This window comes from Typopeltis vanoorti, chromosome 22 (assembly GCF_054136105.1).
Source record: "Typopeltis vanoorti isolate ZY-2024b chromosome 22, IOZ_Tvanoo_1.0, whole genome shotgun sequence".
NCBI classification, from domain to species: Eukaryota; Metazoa; Arthropoda; class Arachnida; order Uropygi; family Thelyphonidae; genus Typopeltis; species Typopeltis vanoorti.
Window position 1 is genome coordinate 41,839,717 of NC_143570.1, and position 17,215 is coordinate 41,856,931.

Here is a 17,215-nt window from a genome sequence, read left to right on the forward strand (position 1 = left end):
CTATAATGCGTTAATAGTTGTCTGTATCCGCCGTAGTTCAAACCAAATTAAACCAAAGCACTTCGAGTTTAGCATATTACATTGTAGCCAGCTTAAAATTCCTATTTTTTTTATTAGTCAGAATCTAAATCACATCTCTAAAGGGCTAAAAGAATCAATCATAACATCACAGTAAACCTATCCTTCATTGTATACCGAATTACAGCTTTCCAATAATACAACTTTCATAAGCAAAGAAACAACATTCAAATAATAATACCATGTACAGGACATATACAGTATACCTTAAGTTCTTAAAAGAATTGAGTCCTTGACGCTTTATCCCGTCATCTGAATGAAGAAAATCTGTGTGGATGTAGTGTTATTGAGCTAAAAGCTCTAGTCATGGCTGGGTAATAACAGCAATAGTCGAGCCTCAGTTAAAACTTCACTGGCTTTGCTATCCGTTACCCTGGAAGTCATAAAAAGGACTCATCATATTCCTTCGATTTATTCCGCAGTATACCTATCCTTATATAAGGACTGGCTTAAAGGGGCGAAGCAAGAATGCTTACATCTTCCACGTTATCTGTAGAGGACAGTGTAGGGATAAGGTGTTATTGAGCTAATAAAGCTCTGATCATGGCAAGAGGGCAACAGCAATAGCCGAGCCTCAGTTAGAACTTCATTGGCTACAGCATTGCCATCCATTACTCTCCAAGGGTATTAATCACCGCATCTCACGGTCTATTATTCCACCCCCACAGTATACCTAAACTCAGGAAAAAATTCTTTACCAATGAAAACATCTCAACATTCAGAAAGTATTAATTTCCAGAGACACTTCTTGCAACATGCATCAAGAATAAGTGAAGAAACAGTCAGCAAACGACTTTTAACATTTCTAGGAAATAATATTGGGTGGTTTAGAATATAGGGACTCTTGAACACATGCATCTTTTTTATAGTTTTCATCTTGTTAATTTTTTTGTTTATTATTTGGGAAAGGAGAACTTTCACCTCAGCATGCAAACGGCTAACTCCATTTCAGTTAAAATCACCCTATAAATCTTGCATGCATCCCAGGCACTATTCGATCTCTGGTTCTTTCCAATCAAAAAATGCGTATCACTGTTTAGATTGGTATATTTAAATCCTTTCACGTCATCCTTATCCCATTTCATAGTCACCAACACATAGTTCTTCCTCTTTATTCGCTTTTTCATCTTTTTTTTTTATTTTCTTTTGTAATAGTCTTCCTTTTTCATAATATCTCAAGAAAAATAGCCTCTAGTCATTTGCCTTAAATAATACACGTGCCACCATTCTCAGAGGTTGGAGATTTGGTGCCTTGTTTCAGTGGGCCAACGTAGCTATGTCTCTCTGAAACCGTTCGTGTGTGAGTATGCTATTAATAATTGATACATATAAGTTGCAAGATGATATTCTTCTGTATATACAGCAACAAAATTTTGTGACTGTTTATAAGTAAGTTTTAAAATTGTATGTAGTTGTCACAGTCCTTGGTTTATACTTGTCCACATCATATGATGGCGCCATCTATCGCACATTTGAATAACTAATTCGGTTAGTTCTTTCAAAGATTTCTTCGTGTTATTTCTTGATAATTCGTGACTCAATTAGTGTATAATTATTTATGTCAGCATATTTAATCCAAATTAACATTATTATACTGAAATTATTTTAAATTATTCTGAATATATAATAAAAATTAAAAAATAATAAATGTTATCGATATCTATTCAGAGTATCCATTGCCCAAAAAAGACCATCATCACGTATGTGGGTTTTCAAAACTCCTTCAGCGTCAGGAACAAAAGAGTCCCATAGAATGAAACTGATGAATATGGAGACATCCATACATATAATTGGAATCCTAGTTCCATACTGTATCTTGTGGACCACCCATCCACAAACACACACAGAAAAATTCAAAATAGTTGAAAGTCTTATTACTAAATAAATATAATTTTTTTTCTTTTTTTTACGAATTCAAAATGATCATTTTCGATCCGTTTTGTATCCATCTCCTCTTGGGGAAAATATCAACGGATGCCATAATAATTTGAAAATAATAATCACACTATTATGAACTGAGAAGCATGAAATTGGGAAACATCCACTCGGATATGAATGTTTTGTGAATGCTTTTAAGTAGGAAATCATTTTGGCCTCCTGGAGATGTGCAATTCACACGAATACGACAATTCTGAAAGAATCTCATTGAAGAATATGTTGGGAGGGCAGTTAACGTTTTTCTCGTCTTCTTCAAATCAAATAGTGCGGAGCCACAGCTAAATCTAGACTCGCGAGTAAATATTAGGCGCTTAAAAACTGTTGTCGGTTCGTCAAAGTCTGCACGTGACGTTTCTGGCTTCACTTCATGACATGTCGACTCCGCCTCTGGTCGACCTCCATCCTTCTCAGTGTTTTTCATTTCCAATCGTCACGTTGCCAAGACAAGTATAATAGTTTTACGGTGTTTCCGTTTTTTTTTTCTTTTAAATTGATTTAACACTGTAGCCATGAATTTTAGTTTCGGTTATAACGAAAGAATTCTATAATATTTACACGATTTCGGGACTTTAAGGTGAGCATGATCAACTGAATCTATCTATCAAACTAAAATTTATTTTTTGTGATTGCAAAAGGTTTCTGTAACTATGGAAACTGATTTCAAAACACCAAAACATTGTCCATTAAAGTATCCTTCCTAATGACATTTTTTGAATATGATGTATGAATATTAACAATTACTATTTTACTAATTTTTAGATATTGTTCAAAACAATGACTAAGGTGAAAAATTAATAAAATAAAATAAAGGTGTATGCTTGGTTTTGAAATTGCGTTTCCGATAAAAAAATTATTCATAATGAATTAGTTGACTTAAAATCTTAAATTGGTCTGTAACCAATGTGAAATGAGTGGTGCTTATCGTCTAAACCAAACTTATAATGTAAATAGATTCTGCTTTACATAAATCGCAGCGTAATTTGTTCACAGTTTACAAATGTTTAGTTTTTGAATAAAAGAGGTAATAAATTAGTAAAACTAACCTAAAAATCAGCCTTATAAAAGTTGTTAACTTGCCAATAACTAATGTGATTTATTTCATTATTTTAAATATTTTACCTCTATTCCATAGAAATATGAAATAATTCCATAAAAGTTCCTTCCCAATTTTATAATACTGAATTTTTCAACGGTCATTAACCGATATAAAAGAAACCGACTTTAAATTAGTTTAACAGTTGATAACAGAAAGCCATTACTGTATTTAATTATCATTACTTTAGCATTAGCAGACGAACATTGCTAAGAAGGAATCACGTATATGCTGAAAACATGGCGCTACCATCGACAACGCACGAGAATGAACGTGACAGAATTCCTCTGTGTACACTAAATAATGACACGTATGAAAAGAAACGTGGCGCCTGTAGGCTAAATTTAATTAAACTTACATTTTTGTATGCGCAGTAGGCCACTAAGTTCCGACTACTAAAATCGCCAATAGGAATGCCATTTCTGGTCGTCGTATTTTATGGGACTCGTCTTCGTCCTCGAATTACATTTAGGTGTTTTATTTCTGAACGAATGTCTGATGGCGATCTCATAAATCGTAGCGTAAGTGAACATGTTCTGTTTGAGAATGGCAATCGGAACTTGACAATAAGAGTTTGTAATGGTTTTATAACACTTAGAACATTAAGAATTATATCTCGTTTGCCCGAGAATTTTTTCCCCTTCTATTATTTAGATAAGGTGGAAACTATGCGGATAATTTTTTACTGTGTATAATTGATTTGCTTGAGGTGAAAATGCAGGCTTCATTACTAGGATTTATAGAAAAACAACATATGTCGGTTTTGTTATATAGCAGTTAGTGTTATGACAGTTCGACTTCATGATTTGCAGTGTACTGCTTAGAATTAGGGTTCACTCATCTATTGAATATTATTTCATGTTCTCATAACTTCAATAATTTCTAAAATCAAATAACAAGCTGCAGGTTTAAATTCTCTCCACTGTGGGCACGGTCGTTTGTGAATGTCTATAACTGGGTCTGAAGTGGTTTGAAAAAGTTGAATGTTTGGTCTCTAGAACAGAGATTTCCGATTATGTAAAAATATACAAAATAATAAATGAATAAAATAAAAACTCTATAGACCTAATGTGCGTTTACAATCTTTTGTGAATGGGATCACATGATAAAAAAAGAAAACGTAATTAACAGAAATAATACAGTTGCGTAGCCTTAGTTGAGTCAGCCAATGAATCTTTTCTTCACCTATGACCTTTACAAGTACACGTCCTTCTGAGGTGAGAGATTGTTTTCTAGATTTCAGAATGGAATGATGCAACCCTTAGCTAAGCCTATTCTCAGTAATTATATTAATATACTAAGTCTGCAGCTTTTGTGCGTGGAATTCACATAAAAAAAGTCAACTTCTGAGCAAACGATGGTTGTTTCTTAGGCAATTGCAATCACAATAGATTTGTTCTTCTCCTAAGAAGCAATGCGACCACCCCATTCTCATTCACGTGCTGCACGGTATTACATAACTTCCGAGGTGATCTTAACATTTTCAGTGAAACAATTCTAATGTTGATGAAAACATTCATTCTTCATATTATTCTAATTATCGTCCCTTATCTAAGAGTTGTTCAACTTATTCCTAAGAAGTGCGAGAAATATTTACTCAGACCACTGCTGTTATTCTCACTAAAATTTTTTTATCAAGTTCCACACTATCTTGAAAACCAAGAGCTATTAAGTGCAGGTTCTTCTAAGTAAGGTGCGAGATTAATTTCTAGATTTCAGAATGGAAGTCTAGAAATTATCGATCTAGTGGGATTTTGTTCATTATGCCATCACATTTGGATGAATGCCATAGAGAAAAAACCTTCAAGTTCACAGTAATGTAGAAAAACACACCAGTGTCAATATCCTTCAGTAAGTAGCAATGTAGTTTGTTTTTCTTACAAGAAGGAACACAGTCAAGGTTTACAGACGTATGAAGGCGTATGTTTACCACCCAGTCTACCAGCCTTAATCTCAGATCAGAAACAAACCAAAATCGTGCAAGAAAACATACTTAAGTTCTTAATATTGAGAACATCATAGTCACTTCCACATACAAGAATTTGCATTATTATTACATGGAGAATATGCGTGGAGCCTGATGAGTCAACGTGAAAAACTATTCCGCTATACGAATCTACCTCGTGTGGCTAATTCACACTACCTCGTTAATGTATTTTTGTCTGTTAAGTGAATGCGTTTTCCAGACAGTTTGCCTGTTTTAGTGGGAAAAAATTCTCCTGACTTCATAACTATAATATTAAGGCAATTGACTATAAGCATTTAAAAAAAATTAATGCAATTGTGACATTTGTACTTTGGTAAGAAAGATTCTGTACATCTCAGAATGGGATTCGAAGTTGACGATGGTTTGAACTAAAGTATTTCCAACCAAACGATACTGACTGAGCTTAAAAGAATTATTCAGTAACAGGCTTGCACTCTTCAGAGTTCTGTACCAACGCAGGAGTAAAAATAATATATGCTTATGGTCTTTTCTAAACGTACATTCAGATGGATGCACTGTTCCAACGAACCGGCATCCATCGTTCTTCCACTTTCTTCTAAGGCGACGACAACCCAAGCGGCAGCTTCCAACATAATTCACTATCCAACTGAAAATAGAAAATTAATGAACCGTCCCCTTTTTCATTCCATCCACCTCTGTTCTCTATAACAGTCGCCTTACCATGTGTTCTCCAAAGGCTAACTTCCAGCTAATGATAAAAGACATCAGTTGGTTCCATCTCTCTTCTCAGCACCTGCCCATAGCGTGATATGTCTTTCTGTGTAGTCCTGTAGCAGCTAAGTGTAAAGTTAATACCTTACAAGGCTATTTATTCTGCAGAGTAATAATTTTCTGGAATGCTGCTGATACAATATTCTTCTCAAGACGTAATAATTTGCAAAACAGATAAAAACACATTGAATCAATAAATCTGCTAACGCCGTTCATTTCCCAAAGGGAGTAGTCGAGGTAGTTTTTTTTTGAGAGATTTCGATCTGCTTTGATTTTAATAGGCATCCAGGGAAGATACGGAAGACATTAAGGACTTTTCTGCATATGAAATCTGTACGAAATGTAGCAAGCATAAATTGCATACAATAACACAAACTAAAAAAATACAAAAATGAGCTAATGCCTTTTATTCGTTATAGGGAATAGGCGAGGCCTTTTAACCCTAACTAGCTTTTGCAGATGGAGTGGGCAGTTCAATCTCCACTGGTAGTCAATCATAGATAGCTGTCCCATGACTAATCATTAATTGCAAGTGGCCACCGATGAAGGAACTGGCAAACAACTGCTGCCATCTCTTGGTATCTAACCCTAACAGGATATATTACTGTTTGAAATATTGCGAGTTCTACGGTCAATTTTCTTGAGTTTACGGGACGAAAAACCGTAGTTTTCCCCGAGAGAAAAAATCCGCATGCCCGTGCCAGAGATCGACTAACTCGGAAAGCGGTCAAAGATAGGCTTAGAAAAAGTTCCTCCAGCCAGAAACTAGACGTGAACCTAGTCTAATTTCGAGCGACCTGGTGCATGGGATACAAGTGCCACTTTCACTGAGCTACACTGGCCTCTATAAAAACAAATTATACACAGAAAAGATTGTATTGTTAATAGCAATCATAGATGTTTTTTTATTAATACAAACTGGCAGAATCCTTCACAAATTTGGAAAAATACTGCTCCACTTAAATATCCTGTAGTAGAATCTGATATCTAAAAAACTTCACAACTAGCTTTATACAGCTTACCTCATCACTCTATATTTCCACCTCAGGTGGGCTTTTAATAATTCAAACAAGTGATGGTAATGGGAAACCAATCCTAGAGTACAGAGACTTCCTGTTTCTTCATTACAATCATCTCCAAATTCATACAAGCAGTGTGAAGACACGAATCGTGAAGGATGTATTTCTTATCAAGCACTTCTTAATAAGGTGCATGCCGGTTTTTATCTTGGTATAGATATAGGTAGCTGTATTGATAAATCAACTAATATTCATCATAGAAGACAGTTTCCATAAATTTACTGGCAGGGCACTTTTTTTTATCTTGTTTTAAAAACATTATGATGCATTCCTTGTTCTCTTTGTAGGTATCAAAGCGAATTCCATCACCAATCGCACTGTTTATCCCGATGTCTATTATTTCGCTCATCTTAGCAGCCTGGCGTCGCGCATATGCACAACAGTTACCCATACAGACCAATCATTCATCATTAGGAATTGAATCACAGCATATTAATTAAATTCTGCCATTTACAGCCATTTTGTATAAAGGAATTGTGTGAATAAGTGACGATTGTGCTGTACTTGATTTTTATATTGTAGAGAACAGATCCTATTACACAGGGTGTTTCAAAAAGAATGACCCGATTTCAAATAATTATATTTAATAATGAAAATGTGGTACAGTTACATAATAAATTACCAAGTATGAAGTAAGGCCTAAAGTTTTACCCACCACAATTACAAATGCTCAATGTGTCCTTCACCTGCTGCTTCATTTGTGGTTCTTGGTTGCAAAGAAATACAATTTTCAAATCGGGACATTCTTTTTGAAACACCCTGTATTATAATTGGATGTTTTCTGAAATAAATAAACTGCTATAGTACGCCCGCACTTCAGAGAGCTCTCGTTGGGTCGGTGCCAAGAAGAGTCACTTCATGTTGAAGGGGAGAAAGAAATAAGGCGATGTACGAATTGGTCACCAACACGCGAAATCACATGCTTTATATACGTAAAATTTTCCAACTGTTATACAATCAAAATAATTACCACTTTATAAACTACAATGATCATAAAAGAGAAGTTAATTTTCCGACGTGTAATAATAAGCACTTATTCCACAATACGGATTGATTATCCTATTATCACAATGGATTCTCCATGCTCAGAAGTGTCTAAGGGTCTCGTATCTGTGGGCGTACTATAACGCCTTTTATTCCTTGGCTATTAGTCTGCCAGGCTTTTTAGCCCCAACTTTTTTTCAGACTGAGGGGGGGGGGGGAGTTCATTATCCACCGATAGCCAATCAGAGATAACTTCCCCAAGACTATCACAAATTATAATTTTATTTTCCAACATAAAACTCAATGTGTGTGTGTATAACTGGACTGTGCTAATGCTTTTTATACATTCACATACCATATCTTCACATGGTCATCGCCATTATCAAACGGTTTTTCATCACACGAAACAGCCGAACATTATAGAATACGATCATTAACAGACATAATACATTAAGGCACGCTAATAACCCAATGCTTTAAATATATTAACATGCATAGCATTATCAGAAACATTCTAGTGCATCGCAGTTATACTGGAAGACTAATTTTTCTCATTCATAAGATTAGTGTTGACATTCAGTCATGTCAACAGTAACTAGCTGTTTCTTGTTTTCGTTCTTACACAACACCTGTGTTCGTGTTCAGAATTTCATGGGACTTGGGGGATATTAGCAGTTACTCAAGAGGTACCATAGGATTTCATTGACAGTGTCCACAAGAAAGTGTCAGGCAATGAGGAATATAACAGCATTTTCTCTGTTTTATAAACGCACCTATCGAGTTTCTCAAAACTTTTTTTCAACATTAACTTGCTTAAAACAGATTTTGCACATTTTCTTGGAAGTTCAAGGTAATGAATACAGCATGGGGTTTATAGCAATCAGTAATAAAATTTATTTCCATGGAACTCTCAGGATCAATGGCTCATGCTTTCCTCACAAACGTTTGGTTTTGGATATTGCTATTTTGAATTGAATGTATTTTTGATCCTTTTGTATAAGTAGTGCCAATAATTGAACAAATTTGAACCAATGCAGACTTTTGATTCAAATAAACATTTTTGGTAAATTTTCAGGGGAAGGCTTTTGACCGAAATTAATGTTGAAAATGACTTGAAAAATCCATGAGGTAATGTTTTATTACACAAAAGTAATATATGGGTATATTCCTGCATAACAGTGCATATTAATTTTCAAGTTATTTTTTGAAAATATGTCAAGAATAATCTGCTTATCTATATCTATAGTGACACAGCTATAGATGAGCAGAATTATTTTTGCCAGATTTCTTGATGGATGCTAATGAATACATATTTTGCTTGACTACATAACAGCATGTCTGCAACTTATAATCTGAAGACATGAGCAATTTTAATCACTACAATATGCCCTGTAAATAATGCATCTCCAACAAAAATGACAATGCAATATTTTTCCTCTAGATGAAAAGACCTTGGCTCAAATCTCATCTAGGGTGGAATCACAATAAGGACCTTTCAAGTAAAGGCAAGTTAGCCGGTCTCGCATAGTGTGATAAAAAAAACGCTTCCCTTATTGGAAACAAAAGATTTCAATCCCGCAAAGGCTGAAGTACATAATTAACAACTCCAATCTAATCCTTGTCAACACTACAATCCACCATCACTATCAACAGGTTTGTTTCTTATCACACAAGAAATTGTGGAGACTAGTTAGTATAGCATATGCTGTTGCCTAAAAACTTCTTTGGGTGGAAAAGTTATCAGCAAATGGAAATTCAAAGGGATCATGTGCAACTTTAGCTGCATATCTTACACTGCCTCTAAAGAGCACCATTTTCAGCCATCATCCTTTCTGTATACTTTTTTTTTTGCACAGGCTTATGAGATGGTAATTCATGTCCAGTTTGCTTTTCATATCGTATATTTCATTATCACAATGCACTATATAATGAATTAGTGCATTGTGATAAAGATTAAAGCAGCAATAGAAAAATGCAAATATTGCCTTTTATGCATGTCTAAAGATATTTTTTTTTAAAAAAGGAAATTAGGTTGCAACAGCAAACTGTATAACAAATCTGGTATTTAATCATCTATAAACCTAATTATCGTGGAATTGAATCTTATGACGACACTTAATAACACAAGTGTTCAAGTTTGCTTTGTAAGGGTGTCACTACAACATAATTACAATCATTTTTGAAAGCAATAATTGGATTGCCATTATTAAACGCTATAGCATTCAATATATCTCTTCACAAAAACTATTGATATGAAGATTAATTTAAAAACAAGATCTATGAAAAAGTAGGACTGCTACATGAAACAATCACAATAAAAATCATCACATTTGTTGCATAATCATCAAGTCTTTCCATGCCTACTGGCACATAAGGAGGCAATGCTGGTTTTTCATCTGTCTGTCCCTCGCAGCTGCTCAACTCGCCTCCTTCATTTCAGATTCCATTATTCTTCTCCAAGTTAATTTTGGACGACCTCTAGAGCATCTTCCTTCTGGAGCCCAACTCAGTGCTACTTGGGGAATTCTGTTTATTCGCATGCGAAGAACATGTCCGGTCCATTTCCATCTTAGGCAAATCTCATCTATTGACTTGGAGGTTTTCTTTAAAAGTTCCTCGTTAGTAATTGTATTTGGCCAGAAGATTTTTAAAAATTCTTCTTAAACACTTGTTTTGGAAAATGACCAATTTATTACCTTGTGCTTTGGTAAGTTTCCAAGTTTCAGAGCCATATAGCAGTATTGCTCGCAGAATAGATTGATATAGACATTTTCACTTTAACTGTAATATTTGATGCTTTAGATAATTTGTTTAGTGACCTGAAACAATTTTGTGCTTTAGCAATTCTTTGTAAAACCCCTTCGTCAGTGCCGCCTTGTTTATTATTGATCCAAGGTATGTAAAAGTATCAACATCTTCAATTGTTTAATTTTTTAGCTGAATTTCTTTATTTGATTTTTCATTTATTCGCATGACCTTGGTTTTCTTCTTGTTTATATGTAGACCCACAGTTTCTGCACAGCGAGTAAAGACATTAGTTTTTAGCTAAGTCATTTAACTTGGAGGACAGGAGCACTATGTCATCAGCAAAATCAAGGTCTTCTAGTGTGGATGTAAAGTCCCAACGTATTCCTCTCTTTTGATGATTGAGTTTTTCATAATCCAATCGATCAAAATTATAAATAATAGACCAGATAACACACAACTCTGCCTAACTCCAGTTTCAATGATAAAGTCTAAGTTTTTCGTCTACTCCCACGCAAATTTGCTGCCATCATACATATCCTTAATGTTGGTAAATTTATAAGGTATTCCGTATTCTTCTAATATTTTCCAAAGTTTCTATTTACTGAGCCAAATGCTTTATTGAAATCGATGAAGTTTAGGTAAAATGGGGCTTGAAATTCTATACATTGTTCGATTATATTTCTAAGAGTGAATATTTGCTGAATGGTTCTGCAACCAGTTCGAAAACCTGCCTGTTCTTCTCTTGGTAAATTTTCGATTTCCTTTTTTAATTTATTAAAATTTTGGTAAAAACCTTTGCGGGAATTGACAGCAAACTTATTCCTCTCCAGTTTTTATACTTAGATCTCCTTTTTAGGGATTTTTATAATTACTGCTTCTTTCCATTGGTCAAGAATTTTTTCTGTCTTCCATATTTCATTGTATAACCTTTGTAATCTGGCAGTTGTGTTGAGCTCAACTTTTAACATTTCGGCATTGATATTATCATTTCCACATGCTTTGATTTTAGTATACCTTCAGGGCATCTTTGACTTCGCTCAACGAAATCTCGTCTCAGGAAATGTTCAAGGTGGATGTTACACTAGTTGTAATATTTTGTGCGCCTTGAGATCACGTATCTACCTTTTATTTAAAGTTTCTTCAAAATAGTCTCTCCATCTTGCTTCGATTTTGGAGTCAATTTACCTCGTCTCTAATGGAGGAAGGGATTGCTTTTTTGTTACCATTGATTTGTTGTATAATCTGATTAAGTTGTCCATTTTCTGCATTTTTTGCTAATTCATCAATATATTTTCTCTTGTCAGCTCTTTGTACACTTTTACTTAGTTCATTATAGCGATTGCTATGCATCTTATATAATCGTTCTGAATTTGTATTATTCATTAATGATTTAATCTTTTTTCTCTCTTCAATGATCTTCCAAGTTTCCGCAGTTAACCATTTATTTTTATTCGTTTACCAATTACATCTTCAGCAACTTCATTGTTTTTCTGAAGTTTTTCCAGTATTCTTCTGTTACATCTTGATTTTCCTCTATTTCTAATATATTGAATCTGTTCATTTCCAAAGCAAACTTTTCTCGTTTCTTTAATTTTTCAATATCAAATGCAGTTCTTGAACTTTTCTTTCTTTCTTAATACACTTTGAAGTTTTAATTTCAACTTTGTCACTAAGAAGTGGCCAGAACCAACATCTACACCACGTTTGACTCTCACATCAAGCATGGATCTTACGAATTTACTACTGATAGCAACACGATCAATTTTGTTTTTTGTGCTGCTGTCCGGTGCGATTCAAGTCAATTTATGTATTTTTTTATGCTTGAATTTACTTCCTCCAATGACAAAGTTGCTCATTTTGCAAAAGGATTCTTCTAAACATGACCTTTTACCACTTTTGCATTATCACCAATGAGTATTATCATATCGTGTTTTGGAATAGAATTTATTACTTTTTGGAGTTGTTCATAAAAACATACTTTTATTTCTTCATCTGCATCATTAGTAGGTGCACCTGCACAACAGAAAGTTTGATAAATTTGGAATTAAACCTGGCTTTTATAATTCTCATTTACTGGCTCCCATTCCATCAGGCTTTTGGGTTCAATATTAGCACAACTCCTTTTTCATGCTTCTCCTCTGATCCAAAGTACAATATTGTCTTGTTTTTAGTTGCAAGTCTACCAAAACTAATCCGAGTTCACTGATGCCTAAAATGTCTAACTTGTAATTGTCCATTTCATTTGTTACCTGCCTAGTTTTTCCAACCTGGCAGTGGCATAGCTAAGGGGGTGCAGTCTACCCCAGGCAGCACTTTGAACCTTTTTGAACTTTTGCATTTAATTCTAAAATAGTCTCGAGAACTCGGTTCCAAATATTGCAATACTGCGAATTTTCCTCATAGTTGCTGTAAGTGTTGCTAGTTTTTCTAAATAAAATTTGATTAAGAATTACATTATTACCATGAAATAGACTTCGCTAATGTCATTTTGCTAACAGAAAAGCAAAAAAAATAACATTTTAGAATGTCGAAATTAAAGTTTTACTTCAAAAATTTGTTTTAATTTATTTCCCTATACGTCGTTTTGATTTTTTGTAGTATTTTTGGTGTGTATTGAGAGAGGCGGCAACAGCTCTAGCTATGCCACTGCTACCTGGTAGTGTTCTGACATTCAATGATCCAATCTTTAAAATTTTTTGTGGCTTCCTAAGTGACTTTCAACAACAAGGGTTCCAAAAGGCTTTCCCCTTGGTGTGTCATATATACGTTATCCACATCAGACCAGGCTAGATAACAGTCTTCTGGGGTCTCGCAAGTCGTCTGTTGCCAGGAGCATTTGTTCATCCAGATTTGCAGTTTCCATAATCAGATAATTTTTACAGGGTGTGATTAGCCCTTTGCCCAACCCCTGAAGGGGACCCAGCTATACTCCCAGGGACTGGGTCTCCATTTATCACCTCTTACGATACGCAGGAGTGTGGTTGGGGTATTCTACTACCCACCCCAACACGGAGGCCTTACATAATCAGTAGAATGTTAATTCAGGAATCACAAGTAAAGCTATTGTTAGATGTTGATCCAGAGTATAACTTGAAATCCTATCTTCACTAAAAATCAAATTTTGATTTAAAAAAATAAACATGTTTATTTGCTCATTTTAAACATGCAGAATGATGTTTAAGGAATTTTAAAGGAATCTAGATTCCTTAGAAATAACATCAATAGTTCACATAGTGAAATTCAATTTTTTTTTTTCCTTTGTAAGGAATAAATTAAAGTACTTCATAATGCAATTCAGTTAGAGGACAGAGGAACTAGAATCTATTACTCTTATTTTACTCTCTCTCCAAGGGAAACATCCTGTATGAAATACAAAATCAACTAGGCCATGAAATTCTAAAATGGTAAGCATTTGTAAAAATGATTATACCAGATGGCAGAATTAACATTTCGCCAAACTTTGATCAGTCAGTTGCAGCTAAATTATGCAGTCATTTCATTTCTATTTCTTAATACCTTGCAAAACAGGATTTAAGAAATCACAGTTGTTAAATTTATAGCTACTAAATGCATCAATCATCTACATCTTGGTCTTTTTCAGAGTATCAAATAATTTTTTTATGAACCATTCTTCCTTTATTATTGAATGCAATAGTGTTAAGGTAAAATTTTTCTCATATCTTCATTTGTAATATGATTTTGCCACTGAATTTATATGAATTTATAGGTATTTACTGGATAGTTCTGAAAGCTTTCAAGACTGGATTCCATTTGGAGTGGCCAGCTGAGCTTTCTTTTTCTCTAAATGGAATCTAATAAAATGATTGTACATTTTATCATTTTTTTTTTTGGTAATGATACAAAGGGAGCAGAAAATAAATAATCCTCCATACCAAAATTTTACCTGTTCTTACCTCCCAAATTTTCTTGCTACATTATTGGCACTGTGTATCATGAAGGATAAATGTTAAAAAGCAACTGCTTCAAGTAATAACAAATGGTTGTGTATCACATATTCATGAATGCATCACTAAAACAAAATTTACTAGTCACATACATGGAAAATTTCCATTCCATGGATAGTAGTTCCATTAGCATGTAAATTTTGCAAGTACAATATTCACTTTTGTTCTTATGCACAATTTAGCAATTGCTGAAATAAAATAAAAATAAAATCAAAAAGAATTTAAACAGATTTCACATTATTATGACACCTGCTATGCTGGTGACACAGATGTTTCATGAACATAAGTTCAAAAGCATGAATTCCATGAAACTTAATAACAAGCATATAACCAAAATAAATTTAACATGAAATTTAATTGGTGCTTTTCAAATATCAAGAGTATATGGACACAACTGAATTTTTAAGATGTTTGAATTTACTTGAAACAGTAAGAAATTATTGCTAGACTGTTATTTTTTATGTTTTAATGTTTGACTTTCATATACTACAAGATGTTAACAAAGGATAAAAACTAGTTCATTATGCTGAATAAATCAAAGCAAGTAATATTATATATTTAACTTTGTGACAAATGACTTAGAGGTAGATATACTTCTGACTATGTATGTATTTATAGAACTATGGTATACACATGAAAATATTTAAAAAATGGCACACAAACCACATTAATTTATATTTTAATATACATGATTAAAAATTTAAGAGCCACCACTCTCTTTAATTAAACTTCATTAAAAATGGCAAATAAGCTTTACAGAAACAATTTTAAATTTTACTACATTATTCTATATCAAATACAATAATTAATGAGAAGCAGTGCAATCTACCATCATTAATTTTAACAAAATTAGTACATACATACTTGACATGGATTCATACTGGAATGTTATAATATAAAGAAGGACATTTTAAAGTATTTACTTCTCAGAATTAGAAGTCATAGTTAAAAGTAAAATTTCATTGTAGAGTATAAAACAAACACAGAAAAACCAAGGAAATTCGACAACTGGTTTTACTGTGAGGAAACAAAGCTCTTGACTTTGATAACATTTAATGCTTAACTAAAAAAGTGAAATAAATATAAGCCTTACTATTGTACTCCACTTTTTACATTTAGAAACTCACTGTATTGGTCATTTTACACTTTAAAAATTGATCTTTTAAAAATCTCACTAGTGAATGTTCTAAATGTTCTTGATTGACAATGTTCCACTTTAAACAATGGGTTATAATCATGTTCTTAAGATGATCATTATTTAATATATCACTTGATAGTAATTCATTCATTTCAAAATTAACCTAAATCTAAAACATCCTAAGGCCTGTATCTTAAAAGTAACAAATTATATCTGAAAACTGCACATATCCTTTAAAATATAAGAATATTCATTTACTTAAAAAATATTTTTTTTTTTTGTGTTGTAAACTTGTAAATGTTATCAGTTTGAAAGAGCTAGGTTCATTGTACCTTGCTTTAAAAGTTCTAGGTTTAACTGAAAAGTTATCAAAGAAATTTGATTATTATGATGTAAATAAAATTTAAGAAAAGTTTTAGTATATATAATACTAAAACTTTTTAAAACATAATACTAAAAAGTAGCCATGACAAACGCACACAAAAAAAGTAATGAAGGTGATGTGTCAAACTTTAGAGAAACAGCTACTGCAAAGTGTGAAACATACAGGAAAGCTATTAAAAAAAAACTGAGAAAAAAGATGTCGAAACATGATAATCTGGCACTCTGTTTTCATACAAGGTAATGGTAACTAATCATCAAATACACTACTACTTTTGAAACCATTGTGTATTGATTAAACTCAAAACATTACAGTTGGTTTGACTTCTTAAATCACATAGAATAATAAAAGTAAGTGACCTGTTATTTGTCCATGTTATTATTTACCTTTCTGATCAGACATGGTTACCATTGATAGTGGTTATGAGTGAAATGATCATGCCCGATTTGTGCAGTGCTATCTTTTGTTCTACCTCTGCTTAAAATTGATAATTATACATGACTGCTTTTAAATACTATTTAAAAAAGTTTGAAAAGATAGCCCATGGATTCTGAATTTAAATGATGTACAAAAAACTAACCCTGTGTAGCATCGAGGTGACTTCTATGATGCTAGGTCTACAGAAGAAAGACCATTATAAATCTGATCGATGATTGGAGACACCCCCCCCCCCCAAAAAAAAAGAAACTGGCTTTTAACTCAACAACTCAGCACAATTAACTATAGGACACATTAACACACATAAGCACTTGCAAATAAATATTCCTAATTAGGTTAGGAATATTATCTGTTAACTAACATGTTATAGGAACGCATTCAACCAGAGAAAAACTGAGATCAACTGCCTAATGATTTCTAAAAAAGTAAAGGCAAAAGAGTGCTGCTTACTCTCTTTGGGAAATGAAAAGGCAGAGCAATTTTAATACAATTATTTTGAATTTAAGTTAATTATAATATTATGTATTAAAATATGTAAAACTGATGCAACTATTTATACTTAATCAATTTAAGCTTCTGATATTAAATTCTGCCTAATCATTTTTTTTTCCAGATAATTACTGGACAATTGCTAGATTATAAACTGCTGAATT